The 26545-nt window shown below is 45.1% G+C and overlaps 1 protein-coding gene across 5 annotated transcripts in view; it reads right to left on the bottom strand.

Moving 5' to 3' along the window:
- Positions 1-25427, bottom strand: part of CYLD (CYLD lysine 63 deubiquitinase) — a 152440-nt gene extending 127013 nt beyond the window's left edge. For 3 of the 5 annotated variants that reach the window (XM_077458411.1, XM_077458420.1, XM_077458422.1), the window contains exons 1-2: positions 25297-25427; positions 25136-25217 (exon numbers count right to left, since the gene is read on the bottom strand). The gene's annotated coding sequence lies outside the window, so the exon portion shown is untranslated. Of the gene's footprint in view, positions 1-14863; positions 14990-25135; positions 25218-25296 lie in introns of all 5 variants that reach the window. The other 2 variants (XM_077458414.1, XM_077458418.1) reach the window with 2 other exon arrangements.
- Between the last annotated feature and the right edge of the window lie 1118 nt (positions 25428-26545).

Here is a 26545-nt window from a genome sequence, read left to right as displayed (position 1 = left end):
TAATTATACAACAGGGTGTATTGTAGGTAATCAGCCCATTTACTTAGTATTTGGAAGTGAACGGTTATAAAGATGTATCTAAGAAGGTAACAAAAATAACATGAAGTGGGATGTATTTCGGAACATAAGTGATACGACAATACTGTTTGTTGTAGAGGTAGTGATGGTCATGCTTTGTTTGCATTATACCAATCTAACCAGGATTTCCAGTGTGTTTGAATTGATTGGTTGTTCGTAAGGGATATGTAAATTCGTGGTTCCGTAAAGGTTGGAGCCTCTTTTTGTTTCCAATGTTTAGCAATTTCTAATCTTACCCCTAGAAGTATACATAGTAGTCTTTTATAAGAACATGTCCCACCCCTCCTACACTCCGTGCTTTAATCCATTTTTTGAAAGCATATCTGGCTTTTTTTTCCCTTGTCATAGAAATGTATTAATTAATGACTGTGCTTTAGAGAAGAACGAATTTGGGACTGGGATGGGGAGGGTTCAGAACAGGTAACTGAATTGTGGCAATATGGTCATTTTGAAGGCTGCCAACCTTCCGGACAAGGGTAATTCCTTTTTGGATATGGCATTTAGTTTCGTTAAGTTTATCAAGAAATGGGGTATAGTTTCCGTCAATCAGTTGCTCAACCTTCGATGTCAGTGTTATGCCTAGGTATTTTATTCCCTTGATGTTCCACGAACATGGGTATTGTGATTTGAGTTTGGCTTTGGTTGTTTTATCAGTTCTTAAGCTTAGTATATGAGATTTACCATCACTGACCTTATAATAAGAAATAGGATTAAACATGTCTAAGGTTTCATGAGCCATGGTCAGGGAAGGACCCACTGTTTTTTTTTTAATCCCCTCTTAACCTGTTTACTGGGTTACCCTCTATAGAGTCTACAGAGTCCGCCGGACAATCCGCCCGTGTGTGGGCTCCGGTGCACTTTTTGTTCCTAAAAGTCCGGCGGACTTAGAAAGAAGTCTTGACTCAAAATTGTCCACTGGACTCTGCAGTCCGGTGGACAATCCAGCCGTCTGTGTGCTAGTCCGCCAGACTTTTGAAATGAACAGACTTGCCCACACACGGAGTAAAGTCCTTTAATTTTGAACGTGTCGAGATTGACACCTCGCAAGCCCCAACACCTGGTATGGATTTAAAGGGGAGGAACCCCTACGCCAAAATGGCGTGGGGGTCCCCCCAAAGTCCATAGCAGACCATTATCTGAGCACGCAGCCCGGCCAGTCAGGAAAGGGGGTGGGGACGAGCGAGCGCCACCCCTCCTGAGCCATACCAGGCTGCGTGCCCTCAACATGGGGGGGTGCTTTGGGGAAGAGGAGACCCTGCGCCCCCCCCACCCCAAAACACCTTCTCCCCATGTTGATGAGGAAAAGGGCCTCTTCCCCACAACCCTGGTCATTGGGGTCTGCCAGTGGGGGGGGCTTATCAGAATCCGGAAGCCCCCTTTAATAAGGGGGCCCCCAGATTCTGGCACCCTACCCTATGTGAATGAGTATGGGGTACGATGTAGGTACTCCTACCCATTCACCTGGGGAAAAAAAGTGTACATAGCAGGAAGAGGAAGAAAAAGAAGCAAAAGCAGAAGGCGGCAGCGACAGAGACAGAAGACCGGGCCAACGCTAGTAAAAGACTTGGAAGAAGAAATCGGAGGCCCGGCAAGAAGAACCGAAGACAAGACCCCAAAGTCGGAAGAAGACCCCCGAAGTCAGAAGAAGACCCCCAGGCCGCGGCGGTGACGAAGGCGGGCTCCTCCACTAGTAAAAGAGCTAACAAAAGAGTAGAAGATAGCAGAGTCCGGCAAGAAGGCCCCTGAAGACAGAAGAAGACCCCCGGAGCTGTCTAAATATTTTAAAAACTTGTGTTGTGTTTTTTTTATGTACACTTTTTTCCCCAGGTATATGGGTAGGGCTACATCATGCCCCATACTCATTCACATAGGGTAGGGGGCCGGAATCTGGGGCCCCCCTTATTAAAGGGGGCTCCCGGATTGTGATAAGCCCCCCGCCCGGAGACCCCGAGAACCAACAGCCAGGGTTGTCAGGAAGAGGCCCTTGTCCTCATCAAAATGGGTCAAGGTGCTTTGGGGTGGGGGGACTCTCTATTGTTCTCTCTCTTACATTCGCTCTCTATTGCCCGCTCTCTATTGTTCTATATTGTTCTCTCTCTATTTTTACTGTATTTTAAAACTGTAATGTTTTATTTTTACTTTGTTTTACTGTATTTGCTTTGAAGCTATGGTATGTCTTACTGTTGTACTGTAATGTTACTTTGTTTATTGTTAACCATAATTTGCTTAGCAGGTACACCATTCAGCTGCAGCACAGGTTTATATATTCTGACAGCAACAGTGTTTGATCCCACGATACGTAAAGCCATGACTCCAGTGCTGTAGAAGGTGATTTCACCACAGTTAAAAAAATGGTGCATGTATGTCCATCAAGTGGGTGGATGAAGGGCGGTATTCTAATGGTGGGCATACCAACCGATCAATTTCTTTTTTTCGTTCAGCCCACAGGCTGCATGAAAAAAAAAGAACATTACAATATATGCCCAACAAGGATCAGCAACGTACTGGTATGTTGCTGGACTGGTGGCTGCAGGTTTATGTATCAACTTCGTGTCATTCTTTTCAGCCAGCGGTCGGCTTTCATGTAAACGCAATCCTAGTGGGCAATTAGCCTCTAGACTGCTTCTACAAGCTGTGGGAGGCAACGCTCCCCCCCTCCTGGCTTCTTCAATGGTTTTCTCTGGCTCTCCTGTCCCACCAGGGAACCGGAGAATGCAGTTGCTGTTTCCGCCAGCTGACCGTAGAGTTGATCGGAGACCAGAATGACTCCAATCATCTCTATGGCCTAAGAAACCGGAAGCTACGAGCATTTTCGCCGGATATAAACAGCGCCATTGGGAAAGCATTTTATCACACCGATCTTGGTGTGGCCAGATTCTTTGAGGGCAGAGGAGAGATCTAGGGTCTAATAGACCCCAATTTGTTTTTAAATGGAAAAAAAAAAGAAGATTTATATATTATATATGAAACAGTTTAAAATGCAAAATAAATAATAATTTTAAAAAAAAAGCACCCCTGTCCCCCTGTGCTCACGCACAAAGGCAAGTGTCGGTCTTGTGTCGTATGTAAACAGCAATTTCACTATGCATGTGAGGTATCACCACGAATGACAGATCAAGGACAGTACATTTTAGCAGTAGACCTCCTCTAACGTGGTAACCTGTAAAGGCTTTTAAAAATGTATGTAGTTTGTCACCACTGCACGTTTGTGCGCAATTTTAAAGCATGTTGTGCTTGGTATAAATGTACTGAGCATAAGATCATCATTTTTATTTCATCAAACATTTGGGCAATATAGTGTGTTTTAGTGCATTAAAATTTAAAAAAGTGTCTTGTTTCCAAAAAAATTGGGTTTGAAATAAAATAGTCCATGGACTCAACATGCCTCTCAGAAAATAGCTTGGGTGTCTACTTTCCAAAATGGGGTCATTTGGGGGGTTGTACTGCCCAGCCATTTTAGCACTTCAAGAAAGCAGTTAGGCAGTGAAACTAAAAGCTGCGTAAATTCCAGAAAATGTACCCTAGTTTGAAGACGCTATAACTTTTGCGCAAACCAATAAATATACCCTTATTGACATTTTTTTTACCAAAGACATGTGGCTGAATACATACATTTTGGCCTAAAATTATTAATAAAATTTAGTTTATTGCATTTTTTCATAACAAAAAGCTGTACATTTTGAAAAAAAAAATACATTTGGTCTTTTTCTGTTTATATTGCAAAAAATTAAAATTGCAGAGGCAATCAAATACCATCAAAAGAAAGCTCTATTTGTGGGGAAAAAGAACAAAAATTTAATTTGGGTACAGCATTGCATGACCACGCAATTACCAGTTACAGTTAAAGCAGCGCAGTGCCAAATTGTAAAAAGGGTTCTGGACATTGAACAGCCAAATCTGAAGTGGTTAAATATGTCATAATCTACAATACATAATCTCATCAAAAGATTCAGAGAATCCGAAGAAATCTCTGTGTGCGAGGGATAAGACCCAAATGCAATATTGAATGTCTGGTCTTCAGGAACTCAGAAGACACTGCATTAAAAAAAAAAAAAAGGCATAATTCCCAAAGGGTTCGCTGCTCTTAGCAACCTAATCTCTGTGCAGAGTATCAAATCCTTTGAAAGATTGAGTACTGAATTTGACTTGGATAGAGTGGATGTAAACCCTTACATATACCCAGTGAAGTGAACAGCCTCAGATGATACACAGAGATGAAACAAATCTCCCTACATAAGTTTTACATATGTCTTCAGCTTGCTATATTCTTTAGAATTTTTACATCAGGTTAACATTTTCACTTCTTCATTCAGCAGTAGCAGTGGTCTTGGATTACATTGGGAGACAGCTGATAGGAGGAAAGGCACACACTCCCACTCCACATAGGCAGAGACTTTAAGAGCTGTGCTGTGACAAGACAAGCTCTCTGCTAATCTATTTATAGCAACCTCCCTCTCCTGTGTCAGAGGACTTGTTAGAAGTTATCATGCTGATAACAGAAGAACGGAGCAGCATAAAGAAACAGGGTTCAGGGCTTTCAAAAGAGATAAAAAAAACACTACAGATATATGTGCCTAGGTCAAATTTCATGAATCGGGTTTACATCCACTTTAACACTCTCTGGTTATTTTTCCTATATGTTGTTTTATTGTCGGGTAACAGGCTCCAAGTAAAAGGAAGCTCTCCGTTTTACGACCTACTGAACAACAACATCTGTGATTTCAAAAGTAACTACAGTATATGTGTAAACAAAGTAGAGTCGGGGGGACCTATACTGAATCCAAGTGGAAAAAGTTTCCCATTGTATGAATCACCTGGAACTATATGAAAAAAATAAATAAACCTGCAACGCTGGATTTCTTTCCTTATAAAGCCTCTAAATTATACCCAGCACACTCTTCAAGGTGCTGGAGACTATGGAGAAACCAGCTCCCTCTCTCACGTACTGTGGTATTGCAAATCTATCTGCTCATATATTAACCAGATCTTCTCCCTCGCCTCCAACATTACTGGAACGCACATGAGTAGAATTATAGGGGTCCGATAAGAGACTGTCGCTTTAAGAATTTGTAATATACTTTCTTGCTTCTTCTTATGCCGTGTACACACAACCAGACTTTGACGGACTGAATTCCGGCTGACTTTTCGATGCAGTTTCATCGGACTTCCGTTGAATCAGACTTGTCTACACACAATCACACTAAAGTCCGATGGATTCGACCGTGATGACGTACGACCGGACTAGAATAAGAAAGTTCATGGCCAGTAGCCAATAGCTGCCCTAGCGTCTGTTTTCATCCGTCAGACTAGCATACAGACAAACAGATTTTTCGACCGGACTTGAGTCCGTCATAAAGATTTGAAACATGTTCTAAATCTAAAGTCCGTCTGATTTTTCGACAGCAAAAGGTAAGACGAAGCCCACACACGGTCGAATTGTCTGACGGATTCGTTCCATCGGACCTTTGCTGTCGAAAAGTCTGGCCTTGTGTACACGGCATAAGAGAGTTTTCAGTCTATGATGACCTTCACCGCCAGATAAGAAACAGTTTACTCCCTCTGCTCCGAGAAACGGACAGTTATCTAGCTAGTCTGAACCAGTACCAAGATGGTGGAGTCACATGATGTAACCACCCATTCAACTGTTCCCTTGTTACTGATGCCGCGTACACACGGGCGGATTGTATGGCGTACTTAGTCCGTCGAAACACATTTCAGCGGACAATCCGCTCGTGTGTGGGCTTCAGCTGACTTTTTCAGCGTGCAGTCCGGAGTACTAAGTATTTCGGTTTTTTCGAATTTCTGTCCGTCGTACTTTGGTTTCAGCGGACAATACGGTCGTCAGTATGCTAGTTCGACGGACTAAGAATGGCGCATGCCCAGAAAGGATTTACACGGCGGAAGGGTGCTTTGCTGTGTCTTGGACTTCCTATTTCTAGTCCCATCGTATGTGCTGTACACGTCATCGCGCAAGCTTTCGACGGACTGTTTGTGTATCCGTGTGTGGTCAAGTCCGTTCAGTGGAAAGTACGACGGACTGTCCGTCGGATTGTATGACGGACTAAGTACGCCATACAATCCGCTCGTGTGTACGCGGCATAAGAAGATATGAATGCTGATTGGACTAAACCAGTGATGGCACCCCAGATGTTTTGGAACTACATTTCTCATGATGCTCTACTACACTGCAGAGTGCATGAGCATCATGGGAAATGTAGTTCCAAAACATCTAGGGTTCCAAGGTTCGCCATCACTGGACTAAACTATACAATCACACCTATAACAAGCCTAGTGCTTATACATATTTATAAAGTATAAATTGTTAAACTTGATGTTTGTAAGTCAGAGACACTTCCTGCTTCGTTCGGCCTGGGAGTGCCATGTCTTTCCACTGCTATGTCTAGAATAATAAAAAGCACATACTTATATTAAGATCTGGACTCACTATCTCATCATCTGTCTTGTTTTGAGACCCCTAAATCGGATTTAACACACATATGACTTGACTCAGCTCTAGCCTTATTGCATATAGGCACAAAGAGGTTGCCCACCACCAACTCTATTTCTGTTATCATCCATCTGCTCCTTAACCGTATGCCGACCAGCTGCCGCAGTTATACTGCGCAACATGGCTCAGCTGAGCGAATCACCGTCATGGTACATCGGTACCATAGACCAGGGGTTGACAAATTTGCTTTGAATTTAGGAGCCAGTTAAAAAAGTTAGGAGCCAGTTTTTTTTTTTTTTTTAGAGTGGTATGGATTGTCAGCTCCCGGGGTAAGGCCACTCATTTTCACCCCCTATACCTAACTCAGAATGCAGCACCCAGTCAATAACTCCATTGAAGCGCTGTTACATCAGGGTTATGGGCTGACAAGAAAAAGTAAGGCTGGCAACAGATGGAACTGGCAGATGGCACTGGTTGCCACTGGCAGGCACGTGGAACTGCCAGATGGCATTGGCAGGTGACACTGGTTGGCATTGGCAGGTGACACTGGTTTGGAACTGGCAGGTGGCACTATTGGCACTGGCTTTGGCAGGTGGCACTGATTGGCAGGTGGCACTGATTTGGAAGTGGCAGGTGGCCCTGGTTGGTGATGGCAGGTGGCCCTGGTTGGCGGCGGGACAAGTTGTCACTGGCAGATGGCACTGATTGGCGGTGGCACTGGTTGGTGTTGGCAGGTGGCACTGGTTGATGTTGGCACTGATTGGCAGTGGCACTGGTTGGCACTGGCAGGTGGAACTGATTGGCGGTGGCAGGTGGCACTGGTTGCCACTGGCAGGCACATGGAACTGCCAGATGGCATTGGCAGGTGACACTGGTTGGCATTGGCAGGTGACACTGGTTTGGAACTGGCAGATGGCACTATTGGCACTGGCAGGTGGCCCTGATTGGCAGGTGGCACTGGTTTGGAAGTGGCAGGTGGCGCTGGTTGGCGGTGGCAGGTGGCACTGATTGGCGGTGGCAGGTGGCACTGGTAGGTGGTGACAGGTTGCACTGGTTGACACTGGCAGGTGACACTGGTTGGCACTGGCAGGTGGAACTGATTGGCGGTGACACTCGGCACTGGCAGTTGGCACTGACTGATGGTGGCACTGGCAGGTGGCACTGGCAGGTGGCACTGATTGGAGGTGGCACTGGTTGGTGGTTGCAGGTGGTATTGATTGGCGGTAGCACTGGTTGGCACTAGCAGGTGGCACTGATTGGTGGTGGCACTGACAGTTGGCACTGGCAGGTTTCACACGGAGACCTCTGTTACTGAAATGTAACAGAGGAGCTGTCAGAATTGAGCTTAATGTCGGAATGGGCGGGACCCGGCTGGGGTTTGAAACTGACAAGTAAGAGAGAGGCGGATATGTCAGATTTGAGCTTGATGTCGGGGTGGGCAGGACCCGGCCGGGGTGGGCGGGACTCAGCAGCTATCAAACTCCAGCCAACGATTGGGCTGCTTAAGATAAGGGGCGGGGCCACATACACGTAGTAACCCGCCCAGATCCCATTGGCTGGTGTTTGATAGCTGCTGGGTCCCGCCCACCCCGGCCGGATCCGCCCACCCCGAAAATCAAGCTGAAATCTGACATATCCTCCTCTCTCCCTTGCTTGTCAGTTTCACACACTTAGCGTGGCACCGCTGAGTGTGGAGGAGGGAGGAGGACGGCAGTCAGTGTTAATGCTGCAGTATGTCTGGGGCATCAATAGTGAGTGAGCTGGTGGCACCTTAGGCGCCAGGTTGCGATTTCTGGTCCCATTGGCGACCTGGCGCCTGAGGTTTGTCGAGCCCTGCCATAGACGGCCACTAGGGGGCGGGTGCCCACGGAGCCGTTGCGAGTTACCGACTGTCACGATCACCGCCGGGCTCCCGCTATCGCTCGGGGCACACCGAGAAATGGGATCTGTGTGTGTAAACACACAGTTTCCGGTTCTCTGAGCAGAGAACAGACAGATCGTCTGTTCATACAGAGTATGAACAGACGATCGGTCATCTCCCCTGCACAGTCCCATCCCCCTTCAGTTAGAACACGTGCTAGAACACACTTAACCCCTTCACTGCCAGTGACATTTTCACAGTAATCAATGCAATTTTATAGCACTGATCACTGTAAAAATGCCAATGGTCCCAAAAATGTGTCAAAGTTGTCCGACATGCCTGCCATAATGTCGCAGTCCCGATAAAATTCACAGATCACCACCATTACTAGTACTAAAACATAATAATAATAATAATAATAATAAAAAGCCATAAAACTATCCCCTATTGTGTAGATGGTATAACTTTTGCGCAAACCAAACAATATACGCTTATTGCGTTTTATTTTACCAAAAATATGTAGAAGAATACATATCAGCCTAAACTGAGGAAAAACATTTTTAGATATTTTTTGGGGATATTTATTATAGCAAAAAGTAAAAAATATTGAGTTTTTTTTCAAAACTGTCACTCTTTTTTTATTTATAGCGCAAAAATTAAAAACCGCAGAGGTGATCAAATACCACCAAAAGAAAGCTCTATTTGTGGGGAAAAAAGGACATCAATTTTGTTTGGGTGCAACATTGCACGACCGTGCAATTGTCAGTTAAAGCGATGCAGTGCCGAATCGCAAAAAGTGCTCTGGTCAGGAAGGGGGTAAAATCTTCCGGGGCTGAAGTGGTTAAGCGAGACTTAGCCTAGTTAGATTATTGAACTCACTCTCTTAGCCCAACATAACTAAGAAAATAAGAAACCTCAACCATCAATATGAAATGGAAAGATTATTGACATTTAAAAATCTATGTAAGAGAAATTGGTCTCCTCTTGGTCTTTGTGGTTACAATATCACAGATGTACAATATAAGAGTATTGGCTTATGTCATTTTTACTTCAATTGGACTGATCACACGGCTCTACCTGTGTGTTTTACCCTTATGATTCCCTCTCCCCAGTCTCTGGGTCATAGAATACGCGCGCGCGCGCGTGCGTGCGTATAAAGTTTGGGGGTTACAAGTAAAAGCAAAAAAAATTATTTTAACTTGTAAACACCAAATCTCAGAAAGAGGCTTGTGGTTAATATGTTTTCTGTTGTGATTGCATTCTGTTTTTATGTAGACTCACAGTGTCCCAACTTTTTGGGAATAGGGGTTGTATGTAAAATGGGTGAAGAGGGAGAAGGTCACTTTAACATAATATATGCTGATAACTTATCAACATTAAAGATTCATATATTTGAAAAAAGGAATCTTTTCTAAAAACACATTTGAGCATATAAAGTCCACACAAAAAGAACCCAGAGGGTGAGTTCACACCACAATTTCTGTGTTCTGGACACATTTCTTTGCGCATGTTTTTGATTCGTTCCAGTTAATTTTTTTCCCTCTTTTCTTCTTCATCTCAATTGAGCACAATTGAGGACATTTGTGTTCCTTTGCGCTTTATACAGAAAAAAGAATGAAACACAACCTACTTTTTTAGCTTGAGGCCGGGTTCACACTGCTGCGGGGGGAGATCCGGATGTGATTCGCACCGCACTGCAGTGCAAATCACATCCGATCTCCGTAGCGATGCGAGTTCAGCCATACAGATAGTATGGCTGAATTCGCATCGCTCCCGCAGCAAACTCGCACGGGACCCTTTTTTTGGTCCGCAACAGAATCGGATCGCATGGGGGTTCACACCATGCGATCCGATTCCTGTGCGAGTCGGCAGATCGCACTGCGATATGCGGACGGATCTGGGGGTGTCATTAACATATCATTGACACTCCCAGCCATCCGCATAGGGCAGTGTGAACTGCCGGCGGGAGTAATGCGATGCGGGAAAACGCCGCGGATTCGCGGCGTTCCCGCATCGCAGCGGTGTAAACCCGGCCTTAAAGAGGAAGTAAACTCTCCCACTCTGATGCTTCTTTTCATTTAGTCCATTATAATAAGTAATTATCAGACTATAGCCACTGTATTACAGCCCAAATCGCATATTACTTACTGTTTAAAGAAACTTTAAAAAACGTGTTTCCAGGGGTTAGGCAGCACCATCTTAAGTATTGTTTTCTGAGTCCACAGTGGAGTGTATTTCCGTCCTTACATTGAGCACTTCCTGTACTTTTAACCAAGCCTCCTTCTCAATCCAACGTTTCTATGGCAACCCTGCTTCCCTGTTCATATCTTACTTGTTTTATTTCATAGTATTTACTTGTGCTGATGTCTAATGTTTCCCTTTGTCAGGCTTATCAGCTTCAGCTGATAAGACTGCAGTAATGGCCATGTTTAGACTATGTGCGGTCACATGGTGTGTAGGAGGAAGCTGAGTGATTAGCAAAGTTCAGATAAGACATAGAGTGTGTGCCTTAAATCAGGGGAGATCTGGGCATGCTCAGTGACTTCATTCTACAGAACAACAAGGATTACAACAATACTAAGCAAGTAAGGAGATATCTACAAGCAGTGTTCATTAGGGTTTTTTATGCTGATTTACATGGGAGAAAGTTGCGGGGGAGGGTTTACAACCACTTTAAGGACTCCTGACCACCTGACATGCCACTAGTGTTGACAGGTACCCCCCCCCCCCCCCATTTCTGCTCTCCTCCTCCCTCCCTGCAATCTTCTGGGACACGTCACAGCTCCCAGAAGATTGCTTGGCCATTCAGGATGCTCGGCGAAGACTCGTGCATATGCAAGGGGAAAACCAAGCAAATGTACGTACACTGTAAATATTTACAGTGCACAAAGGCATGTCATTTTTATGGAACTTATTTATATATCTTCTAGATTGTAAGCTCTAATGAGCAGGGTCCTCTGACCCCTCCTGTATTGATTTGTATTGTAAGTGTACTGCCTGCCCTCATGTTGTAAAGCGCCGTGCAAACTGTTGGTGCTATATAAATCCTGAATAATAATAATTTATTTTGCTAGGTAAATTATTACCAACCCTCATCTTTAGGAATACATAAAAACTTTCTGGTACAGTGCTGTGCAAGTAAAAAAAAATAAAAAAAAAAAAAAAAATAAAAGTTTCCCAAATGGGTAAAGCTCAATTGCAACCAGAACTTTTTTGCTTTTAAAAGTAAATTTTATAGCCTCTGTTGGGTTTTTATTGCCATCTGCACATATCTCTAGTGGGGTGATTTCCCCGCACAAAGGTGAAAAAAAATGTAATACAGGGGAAAGGGTTAGAACTTCTGAATACATTTTTACTGCAAATCGTGTCTTCCTGTCCAAGTGACAACTGTACCTCCATCTTGTATGCCGGTCTCAGGGACAGGATGAAAGAAAAATCTTTCCATCAAAATTAAAATGTCTCATGTTAAGTGGTTATATAACTAAAGATTTTTACCTTCATGCATTCTCTACATTAGGGGAAAAAAAAACCTTCCAATAGCTGCTACTCCCCGAGCCTCACCCCAAACAATCATCTGAGTCTGATCTGGATCCAGTGCTGTGCCTCTCTGCAGAAGCTCTTCTCCCCTCTCTGCCTTCTCATAGAAGACTCGGCAGTAGCAGCAGCCATTGGCTTCTGTTGCTGTCAGCCAAATCCTGAGGGGGGCAGGTCCGAAACACGCTGTGTGCGTCTATGGACACAAGATCAAGTGCACACATATGTCCACATAGCAAGCACCTTGCCATGGGGGATCACAACGGCAAAAATTCTATAACTAGAGCAACTACTCATATTCTTTCACTGCAAACTAATTTGTCTGATTTGAAGTGAATAGTGCTGAAATACCACATCTGGAGACACCATGGCCACTACAGGGTTTGGAGAAAATTGATGCAGTGGGCAATTCCCCACCCCCAGAAGCTGATACTAAAGGCTGTTTTATTTTTCTTCTTGATGTACCCTCATAGCAAGCTGCTTGTTATGGGGGGGCACCCCTGCAGGCTCGCTCCCGAGCCACACTGCCTGCAGCTTCACTGCTGCCTCAGTCCCTGTGAGGACAAACAAAGAGCTGAGCGTTCATGCTCTCGGGCTCAGCACTTTAATCGAGAGCGGGCTCAGGTAAGTATCTGGGAAAGGGGAGCCGAACATGACAAGTTTTTTTTACCCCAATGCAGAGAATGCATTAAGATGGAAAAAAAAAAAAAAACACTTTAGCCTACATTGCAAAGCAGTTCCTGGGCCTCAATGTGGAATTAAACACTCCTATACTTTACAGTCAAGGAAGCTACTATTGTAACCAATGTCTGATCTGCACATGTGATCATCTATGACACCAGCAATGAAACAGTTCAGTTCAGAGCTAACATATGCACAGTAGTAGCTATGGCAGCTGTCATTCAAGGCATGCCATGTTTTGGGAAGCAGTTAAATTGGTAGGTTTAGTTCCACTTTAAAGTGGTTGTAAACCCTTACAAACCACTTTGACCTACAGGTAAGCCTAGATTAAGGCTTACCTGTAGGTCCAAGAAATATCTCCTAAACCTATAGTGGCAGAGCTGCGAGACCCACCGAGAAGATGGATGTGGCGGACTAAAGGGGACAGCGGCGACTTCACTGGCTCCTGTGTCAGGTAAGTGACACATAATGGACTACTATGCGATGCATAGTAGTCCATTATGCTTTGCCTTTGCAGGGAATGAAAGAGGAAGTAAACTCATCAGGGTTTACTTCCTCTTTAAGCCTCACAAATGTATATCTGCAGCGTGAGATCATCTAAGACACTGTGCTTTCTGACTGCTAGTTTTACAAGATTTGGAAGAAGATTCCATAAAGTCACTACTATGCTACTCATCTATCAGCCTTACTCTATTCTATTTCACAAATCAGAGGGCAGGCCTTGTCTCTTCTAGGACGGCTGCCTTTATACACAAACAACCTTAAGGCTGATAAACGCATGAATGGAGCAGGTTTTTCTACCAAGTGTTTTTTTTTTAAAAAGGTGTGCAATATCACAATGTATGGAGGTTTTAAGAATAAAATGGACTGGGAACATTTATGTCCATAACAGGCTATGCTCCACTAGGATATTCTGACTCATAATACCAAAGGAACACAGAGTACATTTATAGTACAAAGATTTTACACATGCATATTATTCTATCAGTCAAGTTGGAATAACTTTTACCTCATCATACCGGCGATTATTCAATGTAAAACAGGAACCAAACACAATGCCCTTTTTATCAAAACATCAGTAAGAACTTGTTCTTGTTAAACACAGAAACCAATCATAATTTCACTTTCAGCAGCCCTGCTGTCCTAGTGAAGGGCGAATGATTTCTTTCTAGAGGCATCTATTCTCCAGACACTTTAATAACCAAAACTCTGTGTTTTGCAAAATGCAAACACTGCTGGCCAGACAAGGCTTGAAATCTGAGCTGTGGGTGGTCCTGTCAGTAACTGCAGCAATCAGATGCAGTGGCTCTTTATGTATACTGACAGCCATGGAGATTCCTCCATTCCTGCCGTTTAGCATGAAAATCATACAGACTACTAGGGATGAGCTCAGACGTGTTCACATGGTCTACGCGCAGAGCCCGCCAGGAAGTCGGCGCAGAGCTGTGCTAATCACAGGCAGTGAAATATTGCCCGATCTCTGCACATCGGGCAATGTCTCACTGCCTGTGATTAGCGCAGCGCTGCGCAAACTTCCTGGCGGGCTCAGCACATGGACCATGTGAACACGCCTGAGCTCATCCTTACAGACTACCTATACTGACAAGACACAGACTTTTCACTACCAAAAAACAAAAAGTCCACTTCTTGAAATTACTGATACATAAATGTGACAAAAAATAAAATAAAATAAAAGGTGTAACACTGTAAGGCCCCTTTCACACGGGACGCCCCGTGATGATCCGCTTGCTCAGCGGGGATCGCTCCGTTTGTCCCCGCTGAGTCGGCGGATAACCGGGCGGTCCCAGCACACTGTGCGGCCCTGTCAGCTCTCCATTCTCCTCTATGGGGGATGGGATGAGCACGGACCGTCTGTCCGTGTTCATCCGATCCGCTCTGCAGACGGATAGAAAAATAGGATTTTCCTCCGTCTGCAGAATCGGACAATTGCGGAGGCGGACAATATCGGGTGTCTGCGGACGTTCATCAGCAGATGAACCCAGATGATCCCATAGGGATGCATGTATGTCCGTATTTCATCCGCAAACAGATCGATGAAATACGGACATATGGTCCGCATGTGTGAAAGGGGCCTAAAAGAAAACTCAACCCTTTCAAAAGCAGGACACTGTTTAAAGCAAGAAAAAAAAATAAAAAATCAAAAAATCAATAGATAAAAAAAAAAAATCACCAAATCTTGACAATTAACATATTTTCGATGGAAATGTAGCATAACTTGAAGTTATAATGCTCAAACTTACAAGCTTCCTAAAAGCTATGGATATTTGAAGCACAGTCACCCAAATATTCCTTGCACCTTCCACTTTTATAGGGTTTATTTACTAAAGAGGAAACCACTGTGCACTGGAAGTGCAGTCGCTTTAGATCTGAGGGGGACATGCAAGAAAAAAAAACTAAAATAAAAAAAACAGCATTTTTGTTTGCACATGATTGGATGATAAAATCAGCAGAGCTTCCCCTCATTTCAGATCTACCCCTCAGATCTACAGTGACTGCGCTTCCAAGTGCGCTTGTAGTTCACAGTTGATTTATCTTTAGTAAATAAATCCCTATATTACAAAATTACAAAACACACAGAGGCTGGATTGCATGGCACTACTGTATCATGCAATCTGGTGCAAGCAAATGCACCGCGTGTTTGGAATGTCGTTAACATTGGTATCTCCTGCAGATTGCAAGTGCAGTGCGTTTTAAACGCTGTGCAGGAAAAACGCACGAAACGCAGGTTTCCTGCAACACATTCTGGCCCTAAGGCAGAATCAAAGCCAAAATAGATTTTTTATTTTTGCATAGTATAAAGGAATGTTTTAAACCCTGTGGTCTTTTTTATTATTATTTTTTTTTGCCATCTGTGTCCCTTGGGGAGATTTCCCTTTACTTCCTGTCTAGTTGTCACAACAGGAATTGAGAGGAAATCTCTGGTTGTTACGGGGGTCACCAGATCTAGTGCCCCATTGAAAGATTTTCCCTCTATTTCTGTTCTGACAACAACTCAAAATTGGGATTTTCTTTTACTTTCCTCTTGATGATAAATGTAAATACAGGGGGTGAATCTCCCTAAAGGGGGCACAGACAGCAATAAAAACTCACAAGGGTTCTAATCCTTCTCCGCTGTATCCAAAACTAAGAAAAAAAAAACTTTAAAGTGGTTGCAAACCCTTACAAACCACTTTGACCTACAGGTAAGCCTAGATTAAGGCTTACCTGTAGGTCCAAGCAATATCTCCTAAACCTATATGGTTTAGGAGATATTTGCCCGAAAACGGGCACCGCTCTCTAGGGCGCATGCGCCGTAGACAGCGGCGCACAGGCGCACTGAGCGCGGCATTTCCAAGAATGGAGCTGCCGCGCGTGTCGACTCCCGTGCGCATGCGTGGGAGTGACGTCATCGCGGCCTCGCCGAATGACAGCGGCGGAGCTGCGAGACCCCACCAACAAGATGGATGCAGCGGACTACAGGGGACAGCGGCGACTTCGCTGGCTCCTGTGTCAGGTAAGTGACACATAATGGGCTACTATGCGATGCACAGTAGTCCATTATGCTTTGCCTTTGCAGGGAATGAAAGAGGAAGTAAACTCATCAGGGTTTACTTCCTCTTTAAAGGATGGTTCAACCCACCAGTATCTAGCAATGAAATATATTTTAGCTGAGCTGTCCCTTTTGTGATAAGTCAAAACGCTATCTATAGCAAACATCACAAAGCTGAACAAACAGGAAGTTGTGAAAAGAAAACACAAATTCATGCAGTAATGTGCTTATAAAAGCAACTAGTGTAAGAGCAGAAATTTTACTTGGTACTCAGCCCACAAGTGATTGGGCTGAAAGAAGCAAAAATTCCCCACACTTACCAGCCAGCCTGAAAACAAACCAAATTGCCCACCTAACAACTCATGATAAAAACAGAGGGTTTTGTTGCACACATTCTCAAATATATGTGGAAGCTGCAGTGCCCATGGCACGGCTCCTCCGTGTACTGCGGTCTTTAAAAAAAAAGGGGGGGGGGGGGCGTGACTTTGGTTCATATAAAAAGGTGAGGTAGGAGGACAACCAAGTTCATCTCTAGTCAGAAGGAACCACAGCATGCAACCGAGGATATCATCTGGGAAATGTATACCGTATATACTCGAGTATAGGCCGACCCGAGTATAAGCCGAGGCCCCCAATTTACCCCCAAAAAACTGGGAAACCTATTGACTCGTGTATAAGCCGAGGGTGAGATATGCCTGTCCATCCCTGTGTGTGTGTCCATCCATCCATCCCTGTGTGTGTGTCCATCCATCCATCCATCCATCCCTGTGTGTGTGTCCGTCCATCCATCCATCCATCCATCCCTGTGTGTGTGTCCGTCCATCCATCCATCCCTGTGTGTGTGTCCATCCATGTGTGTGTGTCCATCCATGTGTGTGTGTCCATCCGTGTGTGTGTGTGTGTGTGTGTGTGTGTGTGTGAGGCCTTGTGTGTCCAGCCTACCTGTGTCCCCAGCCTCCGTCCGGTCCCGAGCCTCCGTCCGGTCCCGAGCCGTCCCGAGCCGAGCCTCCGTCCGGTCCGGTCCCGTCCCGTCCCGAGACTCCGTCTGGTCCCGTCCCGTCCCGAGCCGAGCCGAGCCGAGCCTCCGTCCGGTCCCGTCCCAGGATCACCGCTCTTCGTCGGCGCCCATTTTCCTGTTCAAATGCCGCGCCTCCCTGTCTGTGATAGGCGGAACACAATTTCCCAGCAGTCTGTGTTCCGCCTATCACGGCCATCCTTTCATCCTCGTCCGTAGTACGAGGATGAGCGGATGTCCGTGATAGGCGGAACACAGGCTGCTGGGAAATTCAGTGTTCCGCCTATCACAGGCGAAGGCGGAGCCGGAGGCGCGGCTTTTGAATTAGAATAGAATGGCCGCTGTCTGTCTGCTCGACACGCTGATCGAGCAGGCAGACAGCGATGACTCGAGTATAAGCCGAGGGGGGCACTTTCAGCCTCAAAAAAGAGGCTGAAAATCTCGGCTTATACTCGAGTATATACGGTAAATGGTGTCAGACACCGTTTACAATTCTATCTGGGTGCAGCTCTTGCCCCCAATTGATGTACAGTGCCTTGAAAAAGTATTCATACCCCTTTTCCACATTTTGTCATGTTACAACCAAAAAAAGTTAATGCATTTTATTGGAATTTTATGCGATAGACCAACACAAAGTTGCACATAATTGTGAAGTCGAAGGAAAACGTTAAATGGTTTTCATAGTTACATAGTAGGTGAGGTTGAAAAAAGACACAAGTCCATCCTATGTGTGTGATTATATGTCAGCATTACATTGTATATCCCTGTATGTTTTGGTTGTTCAGGTGCTAACGTGTTTTTTGAAACTCTTGATGCTCCCCACAGAGACCACCGCCTGTGGAAGGGAATTCCACATCCTTGCCGCTCTTACAGTAAAGAACCCTCTACGTAGTTTAAGGTTAAACCTCTTTTCTTCAAATTTCAATGAGTGGCTACGAGTCTTGTTAAACTCCCTTCCGCAAAAAAAGTTTTATCCCTATTGTGGGGTCACCAGTACAGTATTTGTTAATTGAAACCATATCCCCTCTCAAGGGTCTCTTCTCCAGAGAGAATAAGTTCAGTGCTCGCAACCTTTCCTCATAACTAATATCCTCCAGACCGTTTATTAGCTTTGCTGTCCTTCTCTGTACTCGCTCCATTTCCAGTACATCCTTCCCGAGGACTGGTGCCCAGAATCGTACAGCATCCTCTGGTGCGGCCGGACCAGAGTCGTGTAGAGCGGGAGAATTATAGTTTTATCTCTGGAGTTGATCCCATTTTTAATTCATGCCAATATTCTGTTTGCTTTGTTAGCAGCAGCTTGGCATTGCATGCCATTGCTGAGCCTATCATCTACTAGGACCCCCAGGTCCTTTTCCATCCTAGAATCCCCCAGAGGTTCTCCCCCCAGTATATAGATTGCATTCATATTTTTGCCACCCAAATTCATTATTTTACATTTTTCTACATTGAACCTAATTTGCCATGTAATTGCCCACCCCATTAATTTGTTCAGATCTTTTTGCAAGGTTTCCACATCCTGCGGATAAGATATTGCGCTGCTTAGCTTAGTATTGTCCGCAAATACAGAGATTGAACTGTTGAACAAACAAATTAAAAAGGATTGGTCCCAGCACAGAACCCTGGGGGACCCACTACCCACCCTTGACCACTCGGAGTACTCCCCATTTATCACCACCCTCTGAACTCGCCCTTGTAGACAGTTTTCAATCCATGCACTCGCCCTATGGTCCATGCCAACGGGCCTTATTTTATACATTAAACGTTTATAGGGAACTGTGTCAAATGCTTTTTCAAAATCCAGATACACAACGTCTGCGGGCCTTCCTTTATATAGCTGGCAACTCATCTCCTCAGAAGGTTAGCAGATTGGTTTGGCAAGAATGATTCTTCATGAATCCATGCTGATTACTGCTAATGATACTGTTCTCATTACTAAAATCTTGTATATAGTCCCTTATCATCCCCTCCAAGAGTTTACATACTATTGATGTTGGGCTAACTGGTCTGTAATTCCCAGGGATGTATTTTGGGCCCTTTTTAAATATTGGGGCTACATTGGCTTTTCTCCAATCAGCTGGTACCATTCTAGTCAGTAGACAATGGTCTGGCAATTATTTGACGGAGTTCCGTAAGTACTCTCGGGTGCAAGCCATCTGGTCCCGATGATTTATTAATGTTATGTTTCCCAAGTCTAATTTTAATTCTGTACTCTGTTAACCATGGAGGTGCTTCCTGTGATGTGTCACGAGGATAAACACTGCGGTTTTGGTTACTGAAGCCCCCCAAATCCCTTGTGAAGATTGAGGAGAAGAATACTGTAAATTCAATACCTTTGCCATCTCCCCATCCTTTGTAACCAGATGTCCCTCCTCATTCTTTATGGAGCAAATATGGTCTGTCCTCCCTTTTTTACTGTTTACATACTTAACCACTTCAATACAGGGCACTTTCGCCCCCTTCCTTCCCAGCCCAATTTTCAGCTTTCATCGCTCTATCGCTTTCAGTGACAATTGCGCAGTCATGCTACACTGTACCCAAATGAAATTTTTATCATTTTGTTCGCACAAATAGAGCTTTATTTTGGTGGTATTTATTCACGACTCCGTTTTTTATTTTTTGCGATATAAGTGCAAAAAAAGCGGAAATTTGGAAAAAAAACAATATTTTCTTTTTTCTATTTTAAAAGAAATCCAATAAAATCAAATTTTGTCATAAATTTAAGCCAAAATTTATTCTGCTACATGTTTTTGGTAAAAAAAATTCCGTTAAGTGTATAATAATTGGTTTGTGTGATAACGGACATATGTACGCAAATGATCATGTACATGTGTGTGCAGATAATCATTGGGACATGTGATTTTAGTGGGACATATGTAGGGGACATGTTTTTATTATTAGGGACATGTGTTTTTATTATTTGGGGACATATATGTTTTGGGGACATATGTGGGGACATTGTGTTTATACTGTGTGGTGTGTTGTGTGTTTACACTAGATTGATAATCAGTGAGTAAAAAGCTGTGAAAAACAGCTCATACTCACTGATCATCAGCCGACTGCAGCGATCTGCTCTCCTCTCCTCAGCGATGACTTCTGTGTGAGGAGAGGAGGAGCCGATTGCCTAGCAACCGGCTGTTTGTTTACATCACATGACGGCCGTGATTGGACACGGCCGTCATGTGATCAGGAGGGCCAATCACAGAGCCCTCCTGCCGATCCGAGATGCTCGGTGTCCGGGTGACACGAGCAAATCGGGAGCGCGCGCGCGATCCCGCTCCTTCTGAAGGACGTTCCTGAACATCTTATCAGAAGTAGACGGCTCCCACCCGGCCGCATATGTGCATTGGCCGGGTGGGAAGTGGTTAAAGAATTTCTTGGAATTTTTTTTACTCTCCTCCGATATGTGTCTTTCGTGATCTATCTTAGCCGCCCTAATTGCACCCTTACTTTTTTTGTTGCATTCTTTATAAAGTCTAAATGCTGATGATGATCTTTCAAGCTTGTATTTTTTGAAGACCTTCTCTTTTGCTTTTTATATGCATTTTTACATTGGAGTTAAGCCTTGCCACAGATTCTCAATTGAATTTAGGTCTGGACCATTCTAACACGTGAATATGCTTTGATATAACCCATTCCATTGTAGCTCTGGCTGTATGTTTAGGATTGTTGTCCTGATGGAAGGTAACCTCCGCCCCAGTCTCAAGTCTCTTGCAGACTCTAATTGGTTTTCTTTTAACCACTTCAATACAGGGCACTTAAACACCTTCCTGCCCAGACCAATTTTGAGCTTTCAGCGCTGTCGCACTTTGAATGACAATTGCGCGGTCATGCTACACTGTACCCAAATGAAATTTTTATCATTTTTTTCCCACAAATAGAGCTTTCTTTTGGTGGTATTTGATCACCTCTACGGTTTTTATTTTTTGCGCTACAAATAAAAAAATATCGAAAATTTTGAAAAAAAAAAATGTTTTTTTTTGTTTCAGTTTCAAAACTTTGTAAATAAGTAAGTTTTCTCCTTCACTGATGGGCACTGATGGGGCTACACTGATGGGCACTGATAAGGCGGCACTGATGGGCACCAATGAAGTGGCACTGATGAGGTGGCATTGATGGACACTGATGAATGAATGAATGAATGAATGACTTGTATAGCGCTACCTATACGAACTGAATCGCCTCAGGGCGCTTTCTTGCCACCGGTGTCCATCTGCTGCTTTTTTTTTTTTATGTGGTCCTTTAACCTGTAGGGTCCTGACGCACTTACAACATTGACATACACATATATTATGGCCAATTTTTTTGGACAGGGTCTAATTAACCTACCAGCATGTCTTTGGAGTGTGGGAGGAAACCGGAGTGCCCGGAGGAAACCCAAGCAGGCACAGGGAGAACATGCAAACTCCAGGCAGATAGTGTCGTGGTTGGGATTTGAACCAGCAACCCTATTGCTGCTAGGTGAAAGTGCTAACCACTACACCACTGTGCTGCCCTGATATGTGGCACTGATAGGCGGCACTGATAGGCGGCACTGATAGGCGGCACGGATGGGCGGCACGGATGGGCGACACGGACGGACACTGATAGGTGGCACAAATTGGCACTGATAGCTGGCACGGATTGGCATGGATGGGTGGCACAGATGGGCGGCACAGATGGGCATGGATAGGCGGCACAGATGGGCATGGATAGGCGGCACAGATGGGCATGGGTGGGCACTGATAGGCGGCACAGGTGGGCACTGATAGGCGGCACAGGTGGGCACTGATAGGCGGCACAGGTGGGCACTGATAGGCGGCATTGGTGTTATACTATAGTAATGGATGCCAATCAGTGCCAAACAATAATGCATGCCAATCAGTGATGCCCATTGTGGGCACCGATTGGCATCCATTGTGCTGACTGGCATCCCTGGTGGTCTAGGGAGGATTACCTTTTCCCTGGTGGTCTGGTGGCGTCCCTGGTGGTCCAGCGTGGGCATCCTCGGTAATCGATAATCGATAATCGATCAGCACAGACCCCCCCCTGTCAGAAGAGCAGCCGATCGGCTCTCCTCTACTCGCGTCTGACAGACGCGAGTGAGGGAAAGCCGTTTACCGGCTCTTCCCATTTACACTGTGATCAGCCGTGATTGGACACGGCTGATCACGTGGTAAAGAGTCTCCGTCGGAGACTCTTTACCGAGATCGTAGTTGCCGGGTGTCAGACTGACACCCTGCAACAACGATCGCCGCGATGCGCGCCCCCGGGGGCGCGCAGCGGCTCATAATCCTGATCACGTCATATGACGTCCGGTCAGGATTATGAAACCACTTTGCAGCCGTCAATTGCCTATAGGGCGGGCGGCAAGTGGTTAAAGATTGCCCTGTATTTGGCTTCATCCAGCTTCCCATCAACTCTGGGCAGCTTCCCTGTCCCTGCTGAAGAAAAGCATTCCCACAATATACCACTGCCACCACAATGTTTCACAGTGGGGATGGTGTGTTCAGGGTGATGTGCAGTGTTAGTTTACCGCCACACATAGCGTTTTGCTTTTAGGCCAAAAAGTTCAATTTTGGTCTTATCTGACCAGAGCACCTTCTTCCACATGTTTGCTGTGTCCCCCACATGACTTCTCGCAAACTGCAAATGGGATTTCTTATGGCTTTCTTTAAACAGTGACTTTATTCTTGACACTCTTCCATAAAGGCCACATTTTTGGAGAGCACGAATAATAGTTGTCCTGTGGACAGATTCTCCCACCTGAGCTGTGGATCTCTACAGCTCCTCCAGAGTTACCATGGGCCTCTTGGCTGCTTCTGTGATTAATGTTCCCCTTGGCTAGCCTGTCCGTTTAGGTGGACGGCCATGTCTTGGTAGGTTTGCAGTTGTGCCATACTCTTTCCATTTTGGGTTGATGGATTGAAAAGTGCTCCGTGAGATGTTCAAAGCTTGGGATATTTTTTTTTTTTTTTTTTTAGAACCTAACCCTGCTTTAAACTTCTCCACAACTTTGTCCCTGACCTCCTGTCTGGTGTGTTCCTTGGCCTTCATGATGCTCTTTGTTCTCTAAGGTTCTCTAACAAATTGCTGGGGGCTTCACAGAACAGCTATATTTACACTGAGATTAAATTACACATAGGTGGAAGTCGATTTACTAAGTAGGCAACTTCTTAAGGAAATTGGTTCCCCTAGACCAGGGATATGCAATTAGTGGACCTCCAGCTGTTAAAAAAAAAAACTACAAGTCCCATCATGCCTCTGCCTCTGGATGTCATCCATTTACCAGCACTTCCTGGTTCACGTAATGACCAGCTGTTGGTCACAGCTGATCACATGGTAAGAAGCCTCTGTCAGAAGCTTCGTACCACGATCGGAGTTGCAGTGTGTCGGACTGACACACAGCACCTCCGATCGCTGCACTGCGCACCGCTTCGGGCGCGTGCCAGCTGTGTTATCCTGGGCACCTCATATTATGTCCAGTCAGGATATCACAACCACTTTGCTGACGCCATTCTGCTATATGGCGGGCGGCAAGTGGTTAAAGCTTGTAGGAGGAGTTTTCATTCTGCACTGCCACTGACTGTCCTATCAGGATGCAGGACCTCTAACCCTCTATCTGGACAGTGCTGATTGGCCCTGTGCTGATCACATGCGCCTCCCAAGAAAAGAAATATAACTCTTTAGCAATAAACACCAAACTGAACATGTGCAGCCTGTCCCCTGGCTCTGTATTATCAGGAAATATATTGGGGACAGTAAAAGAAGGGGAGGATCAGAGAAAGAAAAACAAAAAAAAACAGAGGGATCCATAAAAAATGTGAGCTATCCAAAAAGATACCTTATGCAACTTACCCACTCATTAACTTAGATTAGAAGTGGGGTTCTATAACTAAAACACAATGCATATAGAAACGAGGTGGACAATAAAGTCTACTCAAAGGACCAAAGTCAGTATAAAAAAAAAAAAAATGCAAAAAATCTTTATTGAAAGCACAAAGAATGCTAATTAATGTTTAATATAAATACATAATAGGAACCTCCCACCTTAACCTATAAATAGAGACATTGTCTTCAAAAATAACATCAACCAAAAAAGAGGATCAGAGAAGACAGGATCAAACAGCCTTTTTACAATGTGTAGGATTAACCCCTTAGGTTCCAAAGTATTATAACAAGGCTGCAGTATCACTGGTGTCAAACTGGCAGCCCTCCAGCTGTTGCAGAACTACAAGTCCCATGAGGCATTGCAAGGCTGATAGTTACAAGTATGATTACCAAAAGCAGAGACATGATGGGACTTGTAGTTCTGCAACAGCTGGAGGGCTGCCAGTTTGACATCCCTGCTTTTATTGCAAATACACACTGATGTTACTGTTGTGGGATTAGTAACACTTTAACTCACAGTGTACCTTCACTTTTTACAAAGTGTCTGAATCCTTGGAATTCCGCTTTGTTTCCCATGACAGTTACACTGTAGGCATGCCATGGATGAGAACGCTCACAATTTGCTTGTGTTGCTTATGTTAGCTCTGGTAGGTGACCTGTCAAGCCATGAAATGGGTGGCGCCCTAGCTGATCACATGTGCAGCGCCATGGCAACTGCAGATCAAACAGAGGCTAAGATGGCAGCCTCCTGGGCTGTAAAGGAAGGTATAGTTCTGATTGAGGAATTGGGCACTGGCAGCGCCGGGTTCTTAAAGGGGCGGTAGTAAGAAGTGCCGCACACGTTGGTAATGTTCCTGACGCTGGGAAATGGTTTACCTGAATCAAGTGTAGGTGGTTCTTCTGGAGACTGGTAGTGATGTGATTGGTGGGATGGAGGTGGGGGGCTCTGATCTCTATGGGGGGCTCCTGAGTAATGATGATCCCTGGTGTACAATACCTGCCCCTCCCCCCTCCCCCTGTGCTGGGTACCACACTCCCATCCCTTCATACAGACCGCTCTGTGCCGTGTAGTGTATAGGAGTGAGTGCAGCATCTCACCTGACACAGAAGGTCATAGCGACACTCTCCTCTCCTCTGCTCTGCTCTCTTCTCCACAAGTCTTCCCACCAATCCTGTCAGGCTGTAATATATAAGACGTTGAGCCCACCAGCAGGACGTAGCAGAGAGCGGCCCTCAAACCGCGACCCCCCAACACTCACCTCTGGGGTGTGCGCCGTCCAATAAACCATTCACCTGTTACTATAAATAAACAACTACCTCATATTCACAACGCTACATTCCTCACAGCCACAACCGAACCCTACAGCCAGCCGAAACCCCGCCTACTTTCCCTGGTTCCACCCAGCGCTTGGGACCAGCGACCGCCCACTAGCGCCAATGCTCGCTGCTATTGGCAGGCGGTGACGTCTGTCTCCAGACACGCCTCCTTTAAGGGAATTTCCAGACTTGCTTTGAGTTTGGTAGCGCCGCGCCGGTGGGCGTGGCATGGTTTAGATAGAAGCTATTTTGTTAAGCCTCGATTGGACGCGCTGGCTACTATGGTGTGTGTTCATTGGTCAGGAGAGCTGCTTGTCAGACACAGGCTGTCATTGGCGTGTCATTAGTGTGTACGTTTAGAAGTGGAGAATATGACAGTGCGTGATCTCTAGTCACCACAACTGGAAACGTTGTTTTTGTGGCGATTGCACTAATACGGCTTGTGACACTTCGTGTATGATCTGTAGTCCACATCTATAGATATGGTGCTGGCAGTATATGCATTATATACATATATGTAGCCATACTCTAGAAGGAGGCACTTGGTAATTTGGATTCTATTCTTCCACTCCAATAACACCCTCTGATACCCATGGGTGAACCACGCCACGGTTGCCAACCTCCCAAAATAAAATTTACTGACACAATGCAAAAATGTACTGACCATGCCAATTTTTTACTGACCGTTTTCTGTTCATCTATCAATATTTAACCACTTCAGCTCCAGAAGGCTTACCCCCCCCCCCCCCCATGACCTGGCCATTTTGGGGATATGGCACTTCCTTACTTTAACCACTTGCCACCCGCCATATAACAAAATGATGTCGGCAAAGTGATTGCGATATCCTGATCTGACGTTATATGACGTGGTCAGGATAACAAGCCGATGTGCGCCCGGGGGAAGCGTGTAAGTCTGACACACAGCAACTCAGATCTACGTAAAGAGTCTCTGATGGAGACTCTTTGCCACGTGATCAGCCATGTCCAATCACGGCTGATCACAATGTAAACAATAAGAGCCTTTTATCGGCTTTTCCTCACTCACATCTGACAGACACGAGTAGAGGAGAGCCAATTGGCTGCTCCTCTGACAGGGGGGAGGGTCTGCGCTGATTGTTCATCAGCACAGCCCCCCTCGGATGTTAACCCAGGACCACCAGGGATGCCACCACTGATGACCACCAGGCATGG

The sequence above is a fragment of the Lithobates pipiens genome, unplaced genomic scaffold (genome assembly GCF_037356315.1).
Source record: "Lithobates pipiens isolate NorthernLeopardFrog02 unplaced genomic scaffold, aLitPip1_a1.2 Scaffold_10, whole genome shotgun sequence".
NCBI lineage: Eukaryota > Metazoa > Chordata > Amphibia > Anura > Ranidae > Lithobates > Lithobates pipiens.
The sequence above is the reverse complement of the archived record's forward strand: the minus strand, read 5'-3'. Positions and strand labels throughout refer to the sequence as shown.